The sequence below is a fragment of the Cervus canadensis genome, chromosome 7 (assembly GCF_019320065.1).
Source record: "Cervus canadensis isolate Bull #8, Minnesota chromosome 7, ASM1932006v1, whole genome shotgun sequence".
Classification (NCBI taxonomy): domain Eukaryota; kingdom Metazoa; phylum Chordata; class Mammalia; order Artiodactyla; family Cervidae; genus Cervus; species Cervus canadensis.
The window spans coordinates 8258712-8275615 of record NC_057392.1 but is presented as its reverse complement, the minus strand read 5'-3'; the positions used below and the strand labels follow the sequence as shown (position 1 = coordinate 8275615).

Here is a 16904-nt window from a genome sequence, read left to right as displayed (position 1 = left end):
CTCCCCATCCCGATCCCCCCCCCCCCACCTCCCTCTCCACCCGATTCCTCCAGGTCTTCCCAGTGCACCAGGCCCGAGCACTTGTCTCATGCATCCCACCTGGGTTGGTGATCTGTTTCACCATAGATAATATACATGCTGTTCTCTCAAAACATCCCACCCTCGCCTTCTCCCACAGAGTCCAAAAGTCTGTTCTGTACATCTGTGTCTCTTTTTCTGTTTTGCATATAGGGTTATCATTACCATCTTTTCTAAATTCCATATATATGTGTTAGTATGCTGTAATGATCTTTATCTTTCTGGCTTACTTCACTCTGTATAATGGGCTCCAGTTTCATCCATCTCATTAGAACTGATTCAAATGAATTCTTTTTAACGGCTGAGTATATTCCATGGTGTATATGTACCACAGCTTCCTTATCCATTCGTCTGCTGAGGGCATCTGGTTGTTTCATGTCCTGGCTATATAAAACAGTGCTGTGATGAACATTGGGGTGCCACGTGTCTCTTTTCAAGATCTGGTTTTCCTCGGTGTGTATGCCAGAAAGTGGATGCTGGTCATATGGCAGTTCTTTTCCAGTTTTTTAAGAAATCTCCACACTGTTCTCCATAGTGGCTGTACTAGTTTGCATTCCCACCAACAGTGGTAAGAGGGTTCCCTTTTTCTCCACACCCTCTCCAGCATTTATTGCTTGTAGACTTTTGGAGCAGCCACCTGACTGGCATGTAATGGTACCTCATTGTGGTTTTGATTTGCATTTCTCTGATAATGAGTGATGTTGAGCATCTTTTCATGTGTTTTTTAGCCATCTGTATGTCTTCTTTGGAGAAATGTCTGTTTAGTTCTTTGGCCCACTTTTTGATTGGGTCCTTTATTTTTCTGGAATTGAGTTGCAGGAGTTGCTTGTATATTTTTGAGATTAATCCTTTGTCTGTTGCTTCATTTGCTATTATTTTCTCCCAATCTGAGGGCTGTCTTTTCACCTTGCTTATAGTTTCCTTTGTTGTGCAAAAGCTTTTGAGTTTCATTAGGTCCCATTTGTTTATTTTTGCTTTTGTTTCTAATATTCTGGGATGTGGGTCATAGAGGATCCTGCTGTGATTTATGTCAGAGAGTGTTTTGCCTATGTTCTCCTCTAGGAGCTTTATAGTTTCTGGTCTTACATTTAGATCTTTAATCCATTTTGAGTTTATTTTTGTGTATGGTGTTAGAAAGTGTTCTAGTTTCATTCTTTTACAGGTGGTTACAAGGGTGCCCACTCTCACCACTACTATTCAACATAGTTTTGGAAGTGTTGGCCACAGCAATCAGAGCAGAAAAAGAAATAAAAGGAATCCAGATAGGAAAAGAAGAAGTGAAACTTTCTCTGTTTGCAGATGACATGATCCTCTATATAGAAAACCCTAAAGACTCTACCAGAAAATTACTAGAGCTAATCAACGAATATAGTAAAGTTGCAGGATATAAAATTAACACACAGAAATCCCTTGCATTCCTATACACTAACAATGAGAAAACAGAAAGAGAAATTAAGGAAACAATACCATTCACCATTGCAACAAAAAGAATAAAATACTTAGGAGTATATCTACCTAAAGAAACAAAAGACCTATACATAGAAAACTATAAAACACTGATGAAAGAAATCAAAGAGGACACTAACAGATGGAGAAATATACCGTGTTCATGGACTGGAAGAATCAATATTGTCAAAATGGCTATACTACCCAAAGCAATCTATAGATTCAATGCAATCCCTATCAAGCTAACAACAGTATTTTATTTTCTACTTTTATACTGAAAGTCTGGTATAGAATTCTAGGCTAGAAATCATTTTCACTCAAAATTATGAAGGCTAATTTCCACTGTCTTGTATGCCTGATGCACTGCAATGTCATGGTGGATGGCCTTAGTAAGGGTCTTTTCATCCACTATAAAGGAAATTTTGTGCCCTTTTGACTGGATATTCATGAACAGCAGCTTTGGGAACTGTCTTTGTTTTATTTTCTGCGTAAGTTCCTTCCCTTCCTCTTATGAGCTACTTCCTTCTGTAACTTTAGGGTAGATGGCAAACCTCCCTGGACTGATTCTCTGTCATTTCTGGATCTTTATTCTACTTATTAGACATTTTGTTCCTTTGGGGAACATTAAAGGGCAATATTTACCATGGTGCCTCAAAACCAGAATCGAGGCCAAACTGCCAGGATTTAAATCCTGGTAAGTCCATTCTCTGTTGTATCGATCTTCTCACCTGTAAATGAGGATACTACTACTTACTCTGTAAAGTTGTCATGATGATGATTGAAAGAGTTAACATATAAAGAACTTAAAGAACTGTGCTTTCTACAAGTAAAAGAGTTCAAGAAATCTTAGTTGATCTTTAATCTATATTATTCTAATCTTATTTGTTCTTCTTAACTTCCAAAAATTCCATTTTTTAGATTTTTAAAAATAGAATCTTACTACTTCATACAGTGTCTTTTGTTTTTTCACTTTTTAAATCATCCTCTGTTTACTGTAGTTACTCTGCTTTCCCAGAGTTCTTTCCCCCTCTATTTTGCTAGTTTTGGTCTCTATCTCCATCTGTTTCATGGTGGAGGCTTTCTACAAATGTCTAATAATCTTTGGCTGACCATTCATGTTTAAGATGAGTCACTAAAAAGATGAATGAAAAATCTAAGGATGTAGTAGGATTCTTGATCAGTGGGCTTCCTTGCAGAATGACTGGGGAGAGACCTCAACAGTAAGGATCTGTGAGCTTCACTGGAACAGACCAAATTCTCTTGAGATGAACCATCTAGTCTCTTGGGAGAGTGGGAATCCACACCTGGTTGCTATGTTCCTGGAGCAAAGCAAGCAGAAGTGGCTGGGAGTCATACTGTTTATCATGACAACATAATCACTTCATCCCCATTTTTAATATGGCAACTTACTCTTAAGCTTCTGTAGAGCCTATGTGTCCTTGAGTCAAGAGAACTGGTTTCTTCGGAGAACCGTCTAGCCCTTCTTAGAGTTAGGAAGAAGACATGAGTACCTAACTGCTCCATATATACACTACCAGTCAATCCTGCTTTTAGCTTCTTCTCCTCTCCCCATCTTCAGCAGCACCCACTGCCTCTAATTCCTTAGGATGACACATCCATCTACAAGTAGATAGATCTACAAGAAAGCACAGTTCTTTCTCAGCTATGCCAAGTCATTGCTATTTCTCCATTTTGCTTTTGCTCATCCCCAAATCTGCTGATGTCTTTCACCCACTGTGGCCTCTTTCCGTATTATCTTTTACATCTTCAGTTCAGTTCAGTCACTCAGTGGTGTCCGACTCTTTGCAACCCCATTAACTGCAGCACGCCAGGCCTCCCTGTCCATCACCAACTCCTGGAGTCCACCCAAACCCATGTCCATTGAGTCAATCTTTCCCAGCATCAGGGTCTTTTCCAATGAGTCAGCTCTTCGCATGAGGTGGCCAAAGTATTGGAGTTTGAGCTTCAACATCAGTCCTTCCAATGAATACCCAGGACTGATCTCCTTTAGGATGAACTGGTTGGGTCTCCTTGCTGTCCAAAGGACTCTCAAGAGTCTTCTCCAACACCACAGTTTAAAAACATCAATTCTTAGGCACTCAGCTTTCTTTGTAGCCCAACTCTCACATCCATACATGACCACTGGAAAAACCATAACCTTGACTAGACAGACCTTTGTTGGCAAAGTAATGTCTCTGCTTTTTAATATGCTGTCTAGGTTGGTCATAACTTTCCTTCCAAGGACTAAGTGTCTTTTAATTTCATGGCTGCAATCACCATCTGCAGTGATTTTGGAGCCCAGAAAAATAAAGTCAGCCACTGTTTCCATTGTTTCCCCATCCATCTGCCATGAAGTGATGGGACCAGATACCATGATCTTAGTTTTCTGAATGTTTTACGTCTTAGATTTACATATTTTTAATTAATTTATTTTTTATTGAAGGATAATTGCTTTATAAAATTTTGCTGTTTTCTGTCAATCCTCAACATGAATCAGCCATAGGTATACATATATCCCCTCCATTTTGAAACTCCCACCCCATCCCACCCCTCTAGGTTGATACAGAGCCCCTGTTTGAGTTTTCTGAGCCAAACAGCAAATTCCCATGGGCTATCTATTTTACATTTGGTAATGTAAATTTCCATGTTACTCTTTCCATACATCTCACTCTCTCCTCCCCTCTCCCTATGTCCATAAGTCTATTCTCTACATCTGTTTCTGCACTGCTGCCCTGTAAATAAATTCTTCAGTACCATTTTTCTAAATTCTGTATATATGTGTTAGAATATGGTATTTATCTTTCTCTTTCTGACTCACTTCATCCTCCATAATAGGTTCTAGGTTCATCCACCTCATTAGAACTGACTCAAATGTGTACCTTTTTATGGCTGAGTAATGTTCCATTGTGTATATGTACCACAACTTTATCGATTCATCTGTCGATGGACATCTAGGCTGTTTCCATGTTCTAGCTATTGTAAATAGCACTGCAATGAACAATGGGATACATGTGTCTCTTTCAATTTTGGTTTCCTCAGTGTATATGCCTAGGATTGGGATTGCTGGGTCATATGGTGGTTTTATTCCTCGTACTTTTGAGGAATCTCCATACCAACTTCCAAAGTGGCTGTATCAATTTACATTCCCACCAACAGTGCAAGAGTGTTCCCTTTTCTCCACATACTTTCCAGCATTTATTGTTTGTAGACTTTTGGATGAGGGCCATTCTGACTGGTGTTAGGTGATATCTCATTGTAGTTTTGATTTGCATTTCTCTAATAATGAGCAATGTTGAGCATCTTTTCATGTGTTTGTTAGCCATCTGTATGTCTTCTTTGGAGAAATGTCTGTTTAAGTCTTTTTCCCACTTTTTGATTAGGTCGTTTGTTTTTCTGGTATTGAGTTGTTTGAACTGCTTGCATATTTTGGAAATTAATTGTCATTTCTATATACAGCTCTTTCATCTCCTTAGGTAAGTTAACTCCTAGATATTTAATTCTTTTTGCTGTAATGGTGAGTGGGATTGAATCCTTAATTTCGCTTTCAGATTTTTTATTGTTAACATATAGAAATGCAAGTGATTTCTGTGTACTGATTTTGTATCCTGCAATTTTGCTAAATTCACTGATTAGCTCTAGTAATTTTCTTATACTATCTTTAGGGTTCTATGTACAGTATCATGTCATCTGAAAACAGTGGGCACTTTACTTCTTCTTTTCCAATCTGGATTCCTTTTCTTTCTTTCTCTTCTCTGATTGCTATAGCTAGGAATTCCAGAACTGTGTTGAATAATAGTGGTGAAAGTGGACACCCTTGTCTTGTTCCTGATCATACAGGGAATGCTTTTAGTTTTTCACCACTAAGAATAATGTTTGCTGTGGGCTTATCATATATGGCCTTCACTATGTTGAGGTAGGTTCCTTCTATGTCCATTTTTTGAAGACTTTTAATCATAAATGGGTGCTGAATTTTGTCAGGCTTTTTCTGCATCTACTGAGATGATTATGTGGCTTTTATCTTTCAATTTGTTAACATGGTGTATCATATTGACTGATTTGCATATGTTGAATCTTTGCATCCCTGGAATAAACCCAACATGATCATGGTGTGTGAGCTTTTTGATGTGTTGCTGAATTCTGTTTGCTAAAATTTTGTTGAGGATTTTTGCATCTGTGTTCATCAGTGATATTCGCCTGTGGTTTTCTTTTTTTGTTTTGTCTGCTTTTGGTATCAGGGTGATGGTGTCCTTGTAGAATGAGTTTGGAAGTGTTCCTTCCTCTGCAATTTTTTGAAAGAGTTTTAGAAGGATAGGCATTAGCTCTTCTCTAAATGATTGATAGACTTCTCCTGTGAAGTCATCTGGTCCTGGGCTTTTGTGTTTTGGGAGATTGTTGATCACAGCTTCAATTTCAATGCTTGTAACTGGGTTGTCCATAATTTCTATTTCTTCCTGGTTCAAGTCATGGAAAATTGAACTTTCTAAGAACCTGTCCATTTCTTCCAGGTTATCTATTTTATTGCCACATTTCTGCATTGTCTGTTGTAACTTATCCTTTTTCATTTCTAATTTTGTTGATTTGATTCTTCTCTCTTTTTTTATTGATGAGTCTGGCTAAGGATTTGTCAATATTAATTATCTTCTCAAAGAACCAGCTTTTAGTTTTATTAATCTTTACTATTGTTTCTTTCATTTCTATTTCATTTATTTTTGCTTGGATCTTTATGATTTCTTTCCTTCTACTAATTTTTGGGTTTTTTTCTTCTTTTTTTTTCCCAGTTGTTTTAGGTGTAAACTTAGGTTTGTCTATTCAATGTGTTTCTTGTCTGTTGAGGTAGGATCATATTGCTATAAACTTCCTTCTTAGAACTGCTTTTGCTGCTTTGAGTTGTCATGGTTTCCTTGTCATTTGTTTCTAGAAATTTTTTTATTTTCCTTTTGATTTCTTCAGTAACCTGTCGGTTATTTAGAAATGTGCTGTTTAATCTCCATGTGTTTGTGTTTCTTACAGTTTTTTCTTGTAATTGATATCTAGTCTCACAGCATTGTGGTTGGAGAAGATGCTTGATACGATTTCAATTTTCTGAAATTTATTGAGGTTTGATTTGTGACCCTACATACTTCTTATTCTTCACTATCTTATTAGAAGGGAGTCAAGAAAGAATGGAGAAAAACCTGTGTTTCAATCTGATTAACCAGAAGTCTGAGGGGATTCTTTTAAGTGTGAACACAAGGTTCATCTCTCAAAGCCAAAACCAGAACTACTCAGATCTCCAAGGAGGTATAAAACTCTGGGTCCCTCTGAAAATCAGAGTTCACATAGTGACCCAGAGATTTTTATTCTGGAATTCCTCTAGTGTCAGGGAATTATGGCTAAACTGAAAAATATCTCAAATTATTTTATCTGTCTTTGCTTAAAATAAAAGATTTACGAATAGAAGTCACTCTGAAGATTTAGAAATCTTTTATTTCAAAACTAAGAGTTTCTTTACAATAAATAACCTGGTGTAGTTCCTAAGCTACCCCAAAATGAGATTACTCACACTCCATTTCTCCTTACTCCCACAGATGACTATATTTGATATTCTAAAAGGAAAAATAAAGTGGGATTTGTCTCAACTTTTTCTTTTCTTAATCTTTTCTTTCTTTACACCCTACATAATACCTGCTTCTTCTATTCACAGGTACCTGTGTCCCCCAAATACAATTTCCTATATTGAAGGAATAGGTCACTTATAAATAACCTCAATAATTATTAAGCATTTAAATAAATGTTGTTCACCTAAATTTAAGCAAACAAACCAATATATGAAGCAGATGGTATATGAAACAAGGGGTGGGAAATAAAAGAAAAGACAAAGACATGACTCAGAATCATAAAGAATCTGAGTTTCATAAGAGATTGAGCTGCACATAACAGCATCACTGAGGTCCTTGGCAGACTCTGGCAAGCTGCTTACCTGGTCAGTTTTTTTTACCATGATGTTATCACTATGTCTGTCACCAATCCCAAGGACATAAGAAGCTACACAGTAGCCGGCACAGGATAGGGTAAACTCCTCAATGGCTCAGTCCAGGTCATCCCTGAATGAGAGGAAAAAAACAGAAGAAAAGATTTTAGTCTCCAAAGGCATGGGATGGAGCCAATCCACATTTCTGTTTCCTTTCAGAGGAGCAGGGCAGAGAGGAGTCAGCAGGCTGGCTCGGATACCAGATAACTAGAAATCAGCTATTTAAACTGCTGTGTCCTGGGGCTCATGTTTCAGTGGGGATGGGGGGTAGGTTCATATGAATAGTAATGAGAGGAGACCATCAGCTTTGCTGGATGATACTGGGCTTTGGAACCCTTTTGTAGTTTTGAACAAAGACTAAAATCCATATTTAAGAGTTAAGTATTGATGTTCCAATCATTTAAGTCACTGATGTAAATCAGAAACAACTAATATAGACCCCTTTAAGAACAAGGCCCTAAATCAGAATCTGAAAACTAATTCTCATATACAAGCTCTTGGATTTTCCCAATGATAAACATTTAAGTCTGACTTCAAAGTCTTAAGCCAGTAATACTTTTAGTGTTTTCTTCTCATTGTTTAATTTCCTATGTATTAGGGCTTGTCCAACACAATAACCACAAATAACACAATTCCTGGGCTTCCCTGGTGGCTCAGGTGGTAAAAGCATCTGCCTGCAATGCGGGAGACCTGGGTTTGATTCCTGGGCTGGGAAGATCCCCTGGAGGAGGGAATGGCAACCCACTCCAGTATTCTTGCCTGGAACATCTCATGAACAGAGGAGCCTGGCAGTTCTCTGGGGTCACAAAGAGTTGGACACAAGTGAGTGACTAAGCACACATAGCAAAACACAATTCCTAGTACTGTATTTTTTAGTTTGGAGAGACCACTTGACAAACTCCTTTACTTCTGTACAAATCTACTGAAAATTTACTTAGGTTCATACATTCTCATAATTACGGAAGTTCATGCACTTTAAAAGTTTTATGTTACTTGTTAAATACTTAAACTCTGAGGTATGTTAAACTACTGCTCGGCTCTGAAATTTGATCTAGATAAAGTAGAATTCAATGCTAATCTTCTGTTAGACTCTAGGAAGGCCTGTTTGTCATTTTGATCTAACCAGAAATAAAGCAATAGATAATATTAATATTTCCTCTAGGACACTGATGAATCTAGCTGAGAGAATAGTTCTTTATTTGACAGTTTGTTCAGAAGAATGACAAACAAAAATACACAAACCCAGAATTGTATTCTTTAAGCCAGTTCAGAAGGGCATCTTTGTTGAATGCTGCTGCTGCAGCAACATTGCTACTGTTCAGCTGAATGTCAGCAATTGTTCAGAGGTGCTCACAACTTCAATGAGGCCAGAGCGGTCTCCTGTTGCTAAGCAGCCATAAGGTAGCATCCTGAAAAGAAGAAAAGGGATATAGAGAGTCACAGGTCTATGCATCCATAAAATGAAAGATTGACAGTTATTTTTTTTCTTTGAATTTTTAAAGAAGCTTTATTACTATTGATACCCTTGTCACTATTGTATCAGTCATATAAAAAGATATTAGATCCACTTTCAGTTAAAGTATAAATATCTTCACCAACAAATAGAGTACTTTATCGAACTCCAAAGTGCCAGCTAAATGGATAATTTATTACCTGATTATTCTGGTGCAATATTCTACTCATTTATGCAGGTAGACAGAAGCATATTAGAAAAAAGAAAAGACTTTCATTTTTGCCCTAAATTTTGGAGAAGAGAATCACCCTTTACAGAGCATCTAGGTGCCAACCTGCAGGCTAAGCACTTTACACATTACCTTGGTTAACAGCAACCCATCCTTCCACTGTTCCAGCCCACAGACTTCAGGTAATCTACGATTCTTCCTCCCATTCCCAGCATTTACCTATCTTGAAAATGCATACAGTCTAATAAGTTCTTTGTCTCCACCCTTCCTTAAGCTACCACCCTAGTTCAGGTCACCACCACCCCTATTCAATTACTCAGCTTTCCTCACTAGTCCCCTTGATTCCACACTATAGTCTGTCCTAAAGGCAACAGCAATATATGCTGTATGCTCAGTCGTGTCCAACTCTTTGCAACCCCAAGGACTGTAGCCCGCCAGCCTCCTCTGTCAAGGCAAGAATACTGGAGTGGGTTGCTGTTTCCTCCCACAGGGGATCTTCCCGACCCAGGGATTGAACCCACGTCTCTTGCATCTCCCTGCATTGGCAGGAGAAATTCTTTACCACTGCACCTCCATTTAAAATACATTCATAGGACTTCTCTGGCAGACCAGTGGTTAAGACTCCATGCTGCTAATGCAGGGGGTGTGGGTTTGATCCCTGGTTGGGGAACCAAGATCCCACATGCTGCACTTTGTGGCCAAAAGATTTTAAAAAACCAACAAGCATTCATGTCGTTCCCCTGACTGTGCTTGTTGGAACTCCCAAGACCTTCAGTCTAGTCCTGCTTCCCCTCTCTTAGTATCTTTCCCTTGTTCACCTGTTTTTACTACACTGGCTCCCTTGCTACTCCTCATACATATCAGGTACAACACTCTTTCATTCCTTTATCTGTGTTATTTTCTCTGCCTGGAACATTCTCGCCCAAGACATCTACATGGCTTATTCCCTTCCCACTTTGAAATCTTTCCTGAAATGGCACTGTCTCAGTAAAGAATTCCCAAATCATCTTATATGACAACAAACTACCTGCCATCTCTCTCCTGCTTTATTTTCCTCGATAGCCCTCAACACTCCAATATCCTGTACATTTTTTTATGTGTTTGTTTATTGTCTCTACCATTTGGATGTAAATTTAGATAATTTGTTCACTGTGTATCTTCAGGACCTGAGAGTGTATACAAAGCAGGCACTCAATAAGTATTTCTGAATGAATTAAATAAATTTAACAACAAAATTCCTGTAAGTTATATGAGTTCCTTACTTATCAATTTTACAAGCAAAATGTAAACTAAATTTGCAAGAAAGTCATCCATTTAAGTAGAAGATCCAAGACTTAAAATTAGGTCTGAGTGGCTCTAAAACTATCTTTTTAACCTGATACAGTCTACAGAGTCACTGACTATATAAGAGGTCTCTCAGGCTGCTTCCTGTACAAAATAATTTTAGCTAAATTGATATGTAGCATTTTGCTTAAATATGATCCCTAGTAAAAGTAAACATTTTCTCAGGTCTCTTTTAGACATTTCAAGTAGAGTTTCTTTTGTGAATTAGTTAATCAAATATTTGGTCTATTTATTAGAGTTTTAAAACATTTTTCTTAAGAGATTTATGTGAATTCTTTATATATTAGTATTATCCTCTCATTTTGGTTGTCAACATTTTCTTTGGTTTTCTAAAAACTGTACTATCACTAGAACAAATACAAAATGGAATAAGCAACCTTGTAAATTTCAAATATAAGGCTGGTGTCTACAGAAAATGCAACGTATAGAATTCACTGTTTCAATACATACAAGTGCAGCTATACGTCAATCATTGTGTTAGCTGCTGGTGATACAAAAAAGTGAGCAAAAAAAAAAAAATCCCTGTTCTCACTGATCAGATAAACCACAAACCTATAATGTGCATGTGACTGTTGGGTGGATGAGAAGTGCCACTAGAACATGTCAAGGACTAAAAAAGAGCTCTATGAGGAGGATGATGGACAGAGGCAAGTACAAGGTAGAGCATAAAATCCAGGTGAGGAGAGGAAATGGTCAGTGTTGGAAAGACCAGGTGGAGCTTAATCTGTAATGTAAGGGCTTTACCAAAGAGAAAAAAATGTGTGTGTGTGTTGGGGGAATGAATATGTTAGTGTGAGTAATAATCAGATAAAAGAGGAGAGTTTCATTTAAAAGTTTTTGAATTTCCTTCTAACCAACAACTCAGTTTTATGGCTCTTTAAACTCTTTCCTAGTTCTAACAAAATATGGTTGGGAGCAAAATTGTGAAACTACATGCTCACAGCCTGATATACAAATAGCCTGCCTTTACATCTGCATTATTGATTGATTTCTCTTTTTTAAAGTTTACCCTTCACTAGAAAAGGCAGCTATGGAGCATGACAGTTCTTACCAATCTCCCCATCCTTATCATGACACAGCACATGTGAGGTAAACATGGTCCGGTAAAGTGCACTTTGGCTCACTTTCCGACATCTCCTCCTACCTTACTTGTAGCCGAACTGGGCAAAAGTCCAACAACTTCCTCTTCAAAAGCAGACACTGATGATAGCATTTACTGTCTTGAGGATAAAATGCTCACAATGGGTAGGAAAAAACATTCTTGTCATAAAGACAGTTTGACAGAAGTCAAGCTGGGGACAAACTCTTGGAGCCCTGACTACCTTATGGGGGCCCCCTTTGCACTCATCTTCTTATTAAGGCCATGACAACACTTAGTAAAGTTTATCTTCCTTTCTCAGACTCTCTGACCCAAGGCGCAATTTGTTATCTTTCCATTAAAGCAAGAATTGTAAAATGAGATAAATTCTATAGTAGCAGAGATGGCAGCCCCATCACCCTACTCTGAATGGCTATGTAGAAAGTCTTCTCTGGCCTTGACTCTGACACGCTGACCCAAGTCTTGGTGGTACTTTAGCCCATTGCCTGAAAAGGAGGCAAGTATAATTCTTTTACCTAAGGCTTGCATTGCTTCCATCTTCTTCCTTCATCTTTCTAAGTACCGAAACCAGTGTCATTAGAACTGCTGTGTAGCTCTCTTAAAAAGGAAGTAAATCCCCATTAGTACAACTCAGATATAAAGTCACAGTGAAGACAACTCTCCAAAATTCAGTACCTATTTGATGATGGGTGGTCAGAGTGTTCTAATACTGATGGCTTACAAAAGTTCTAATTTGGCAGCAAATCTATCAAGAGTATTTTGAGACATCAGAGAAAAATGAAAAATAGGTACTTTAATTCATCCTAATGTAGCACTTTTGCAGGAGCTAAAATATTCTGATCAAAATCGTAGAATGTATCTGAAGATTTGACATTGAACTTAAATGCCTCTAACTTCGCTAGAGGCTTAGTGGTAAAGAATCTGCCTGCCAATGCAGGAAACATGGGTTCTGTCCGTGATCTGGGATGATCCCACATACCACGGAACAACTAAGTCCGTGGGCCACTACTATTGAGCCCTTGCTCTAGAGTCTGGGAGCTGAAACTACTGAGCCCATGTGCTGTAACTACTGATGTCCATGCACGCTAGAGACCATGGTCCACAACAAGAGAAGCCACTGGAATGAGAAGTCCATTCTACCACAACTAGAGAGTAGCCACCTTTCATCCCAACTAAAGAAAATCTGGGGAAAAAAAGGAAAAGCCAGCACACCAGGAAGACCCAGCAGAGCCAAAATTAATTAATAAATAAAATTATTTTAAAAAAAATACAGTGTGCTGGATGAACCAGTTTAACCTAAACAGATGGCCAAAAGAAAAACAAACACAACACGAACACTGGGGCATGTATATTTATAGAAACAGTAAAAAAAAAAGAAAAAAGAAAATGTTTGGTGAAAAAAACAGCTATTGGTTTGAAAATGGACTTAAAAGAATTAAAATCCTGTGTATTTTTTAAAACATGGGGTCAGAGTACAAAAAGTCAGCAAAGATCTCACTGAACAGACAAGTTCCTTTTTCTTGTTAGACACACATGGTTTCCCCTGAGACAGATACCAGGTTTATTTCTAGCACTCCCACACGTGGCTGCCCCCCTTTGCCTGATGTCACAATGAACTTCATTTGACACTAACTGTGCTTTACAGTTAAACAGAATGGCCAAAACAAAAAACTAGGAGAAAAGAACTTAGCTGGGGCTTTTAATTAGTCTGATTAAACTAAGGATAGTCTTTAGCTCAGCCTTTTGATATTAAAAAGACTCATAATATGGCCAGAATCTGCTCTACTTTAGTATAGGAGCCCACTGTGAAGCTTTATGTGCTGACCATGGAAACAAGTGACAAGTTACCAGCCAAAGCTTGAAAAGTTTTCTCCATTTTTTATGGACAAATCAAGTAAAATCATTTTCATCGGGGTTTACTTTATAAGAATAATTAACAAACTTTTACTGAACTGAACCAGATATTAAATATTTTAGGTGCTATAGGTAATTAAATCATTTTGTACCTACAGCATAAAAGCGGCCATAAAAAAAAGAAGGAAAAAGAAAAAAGGTAGGTCAGACCCCTCTGAGTTCTTGTTCCTCAGGAACAATTTCTTACAATCACCCATTCCCCTCTTATCTACATAATATTTCTTATGACTAAGTTACTTACCAAAAATTTGCTACCTATTCAAAACTACCTGTTCTATTTTTACACATATATATTAGAAATTTCTGCTAATTTAAAAGCAAAAATCTTTTAAAATGACAATACTCAAAGGTCCCTTTTAGATGTACTATAATCTTACTTCTGTATTCCAATCACACCTACAAGTCCTATTTATGGAACAAAACCTATGGCAAATTGTTCACTCTACCTCAACAGTATTGGAAAAGTTTACAATGGAAAAATTCAAAGACTAGAGAACTCTTAAAAACAAACAAATAAAACAATGGACAACTGCATACTTGGGCCACCAGAATACTTCTATAAACGAAGAGTTACTAGGTAAGTCTTACCGTAATTTTTTCTGATTGCCAAAAAATAAAACAACTGAAATCAAGTTTAGAGTCTGACAGACTGCAGTTTGGATCTAGCTCCACCACTTACTATTTCTGTAACTTTTGACAAACTGTTTAAAATCCCTTAAACTTTAATTTTCTCATCTGCTGAAAAGGAATTTTCTCATTTGCTTGTAAACTACATGACATTACACATGTGAAGAACCTAATACAATACCTTGTTCAGTCAATAAATACCAACTGTTTTAAGTTTTTAGTAAATTAAACCTAAATCGGGATGGGGAATACATGTAAATCCATGGCTGATTCATGTCAATGTATGGCAAAAACCACTACAATATTGTAAAGTAATTAGCCTCCAACTAATAAAAATAAATGAAAAAAAATAATAAAAATAAATGGAAAAAAATAATAAAAATAAATTAAACCTAAAAAGAAATAAAGAAATACTCCTAATCTTGCAGGGATAAAGTCAACCACAAGTGTAACTGTTGCTAGCAACCTTGTGGACAAAGTTGCTGTAGATACTAAAACACATAAAAAATAATAAAGTCAAAAAGCTTTTTAAAAGTTACAATTAATAAAGAAAGAAAAGGAGACTTCCATATTCCAGATATATAGATTATTCATAGTAGTGGCTCAGGAAGTTACTGACTTGGCTGACATTTTAATGTGCACGAGAAAAGAGACATGGCATTGAGTCCATGAAAGGCAGGATCTGGACTTGAAATCCTACACAAAGCTGGGGCTATAAAAGGGCTGTCAAACGTATGAAGAGAACTAGAAAACGTCTGCTCACTGATGACAGGATATACCATGAGAGTTTGCCTTAGGTCTACCCTGGGCCCGGGGTGGGCAATAAAAAAGAGATTCATGGAAGTGCAAAAAACTCAAGCCTTCCCATATCCTTATGACACTCAAATATAATATGAAGTATGAGAGCCTAAAGGCAGAGTTAACATAAAAACTGGTTGCTCATGCATAAAGATCTTGGGCAAAAGCACAAACTAAACCAAAACTCATTTTGGGAGGAACTTTCACACCCTAGGGGGCAAAGTACCCTCACAGAAAACACAATATTCACCAATAATGAATTCAAAACTAAATATTATTAACTAACAAGGAAATGAGTAAGATTAAGCATATAAATGAAAAGCTGATACCCTAAGAGAGAACAGCATGAAAGAGATGCTAAGATGATAAAGACATGAAAAGGAATACAAAGTATAAGAAGAAAAAAATACAGTATTAACAGAAGAGGTATACAAAATTCAAGTCAAATACAACCCCTAAATAAACGGTTATCAAAATAAACACACTACACTGATACACAAGAGATTAGACAATACTGAAGAGATAATTAATGAACTGGAAAACAGAATAAAAGAAACTACAAAAAAGATAAAAAGGAGAGAAATAGCAAAGATATTAAGAAGACATGTAGGACAGAACAGGAAAAGCCAAAATACATCTACTAAAGTTACAAGAGATTATGAAGAAAATGGCAATGTTGAAAAATATGGATTCATTCTGCAGAAACTAAAAGATGTGATTTTCTTAAAAAGATACAGTGAAAAACGGGCAAGTAAAACTAAATCAAAAGAAATCCAAACACAGACAAATTATAGTAAAACTGTAGAAGCAAAAGGCAAAGAAAAATTTTTTTCTGCAATGGGAATGAAAAAAAAGACAGCTTATTTAGATTGACAGCAGACTTTAGAAAATGACAACAGAGGTCAGGATACTATGGCATAACATCTTCAAGATTTCTAAGGAAAGTAGCTGTCAATCTGTATTTTCAAATTCTATAGCCAGGTAATATAAGCAAAACCAGGAAGTTAAGGACCTTTGAAAATCCCCTCTTCTATAAGAACAACAAGAACACTGGCAAAAAATTGTCAAGAATCAACTATTTCAGTATTTGGCAGTATAAAAATTCTTTGCACTGATCTGGGGAGTATTTCTTGAAGCAAATGGCCGAATCTCAGTTGTGTGTTTTACTGTTACTTGTTCTAATCCCATCTACTTCCCACTTCTTCAGTAGACATGGCAACAAATTTCCCATAATCACCGTGATTACAGCAATCTGGTAGCCTCTAGAGGGGACAAAAAAGGGGTTGGAGCACCTTCAAAGCCTCATTTCTACATAACTGTCATTCTTTGAACTCTCTTGCAATTTCCAAGAAGATCCCACTAACAATTCTGTTTCTTTGACCTGACTGAGACCTTGCCTACTGTGAACTGCCTTTTAGCTAAGGGTGTTTCTCAAAAATAACCGGGAATAAGGTGTTTAACACTGAGGCTGTCTTAAGGGTAAGTAATAGCTGAGTCAAACAATAAAGAAAAACTTTGACAAAAAACTTAAAGGAAAAACTGTGGAATGACATGTTCATAAAGGATATGAAAGACTACAACACATCCAAGGGAATCTAGAAGCTGCATGGTTGTATGCATTTCTGGGGTTGTGCAAAGGGATAGAAAAGAATTGAGAAGGCCCTAGCACTCACTTCTTACTAACTTTGAGGCTTACACAAATTAGGGGTCACAGGTCTAAATTACCTGGCTGACTCCTCAAGGTATGTCCCAACATGCACAAAGAAACCTCAGTAAAGACTGGAAGACTTAAGAATTCCAGGCATTTAAGGAAATCTGTGGTTAATCATTAGCTGACCAATAAACTAACCAAGCAGAGAAATCAGTGACCATGCATGACAAAGAACACAAAGTTTACAAAATTAGT

The 16904-nt window shown here is 37.2% G+C and overlaps 2 protein-coding genes and 1 pseudogene across 4 annotated transcripts in view; 1 reads left to right on the top strand and 2 right to left on the bottom strand.

The window, feature by feature from the left end:
- Nucleotides 1-16904, top strand: part of FAIM (Fas apoptotic inhibitory molecule) — a 173781-nt gene that overhangs the window by 57239 nt on the left and 99638 nt on the right. The window lies entirely within an intron of this gene.
- Nucleotides 1-16904, bottom strand: part of CEP70 (centrosomal protein 70) — a 242652-nt gene that overhangs the window by 154465 nt on the left and 71283 nt on the right. The window lies entirely within an intron of this gene.
- LOC122445091 overlaps nucleotides 6246-16904 on the bottom strand; it is a 62321-nt pseudogene continuing 51662 nt past the window's right edge.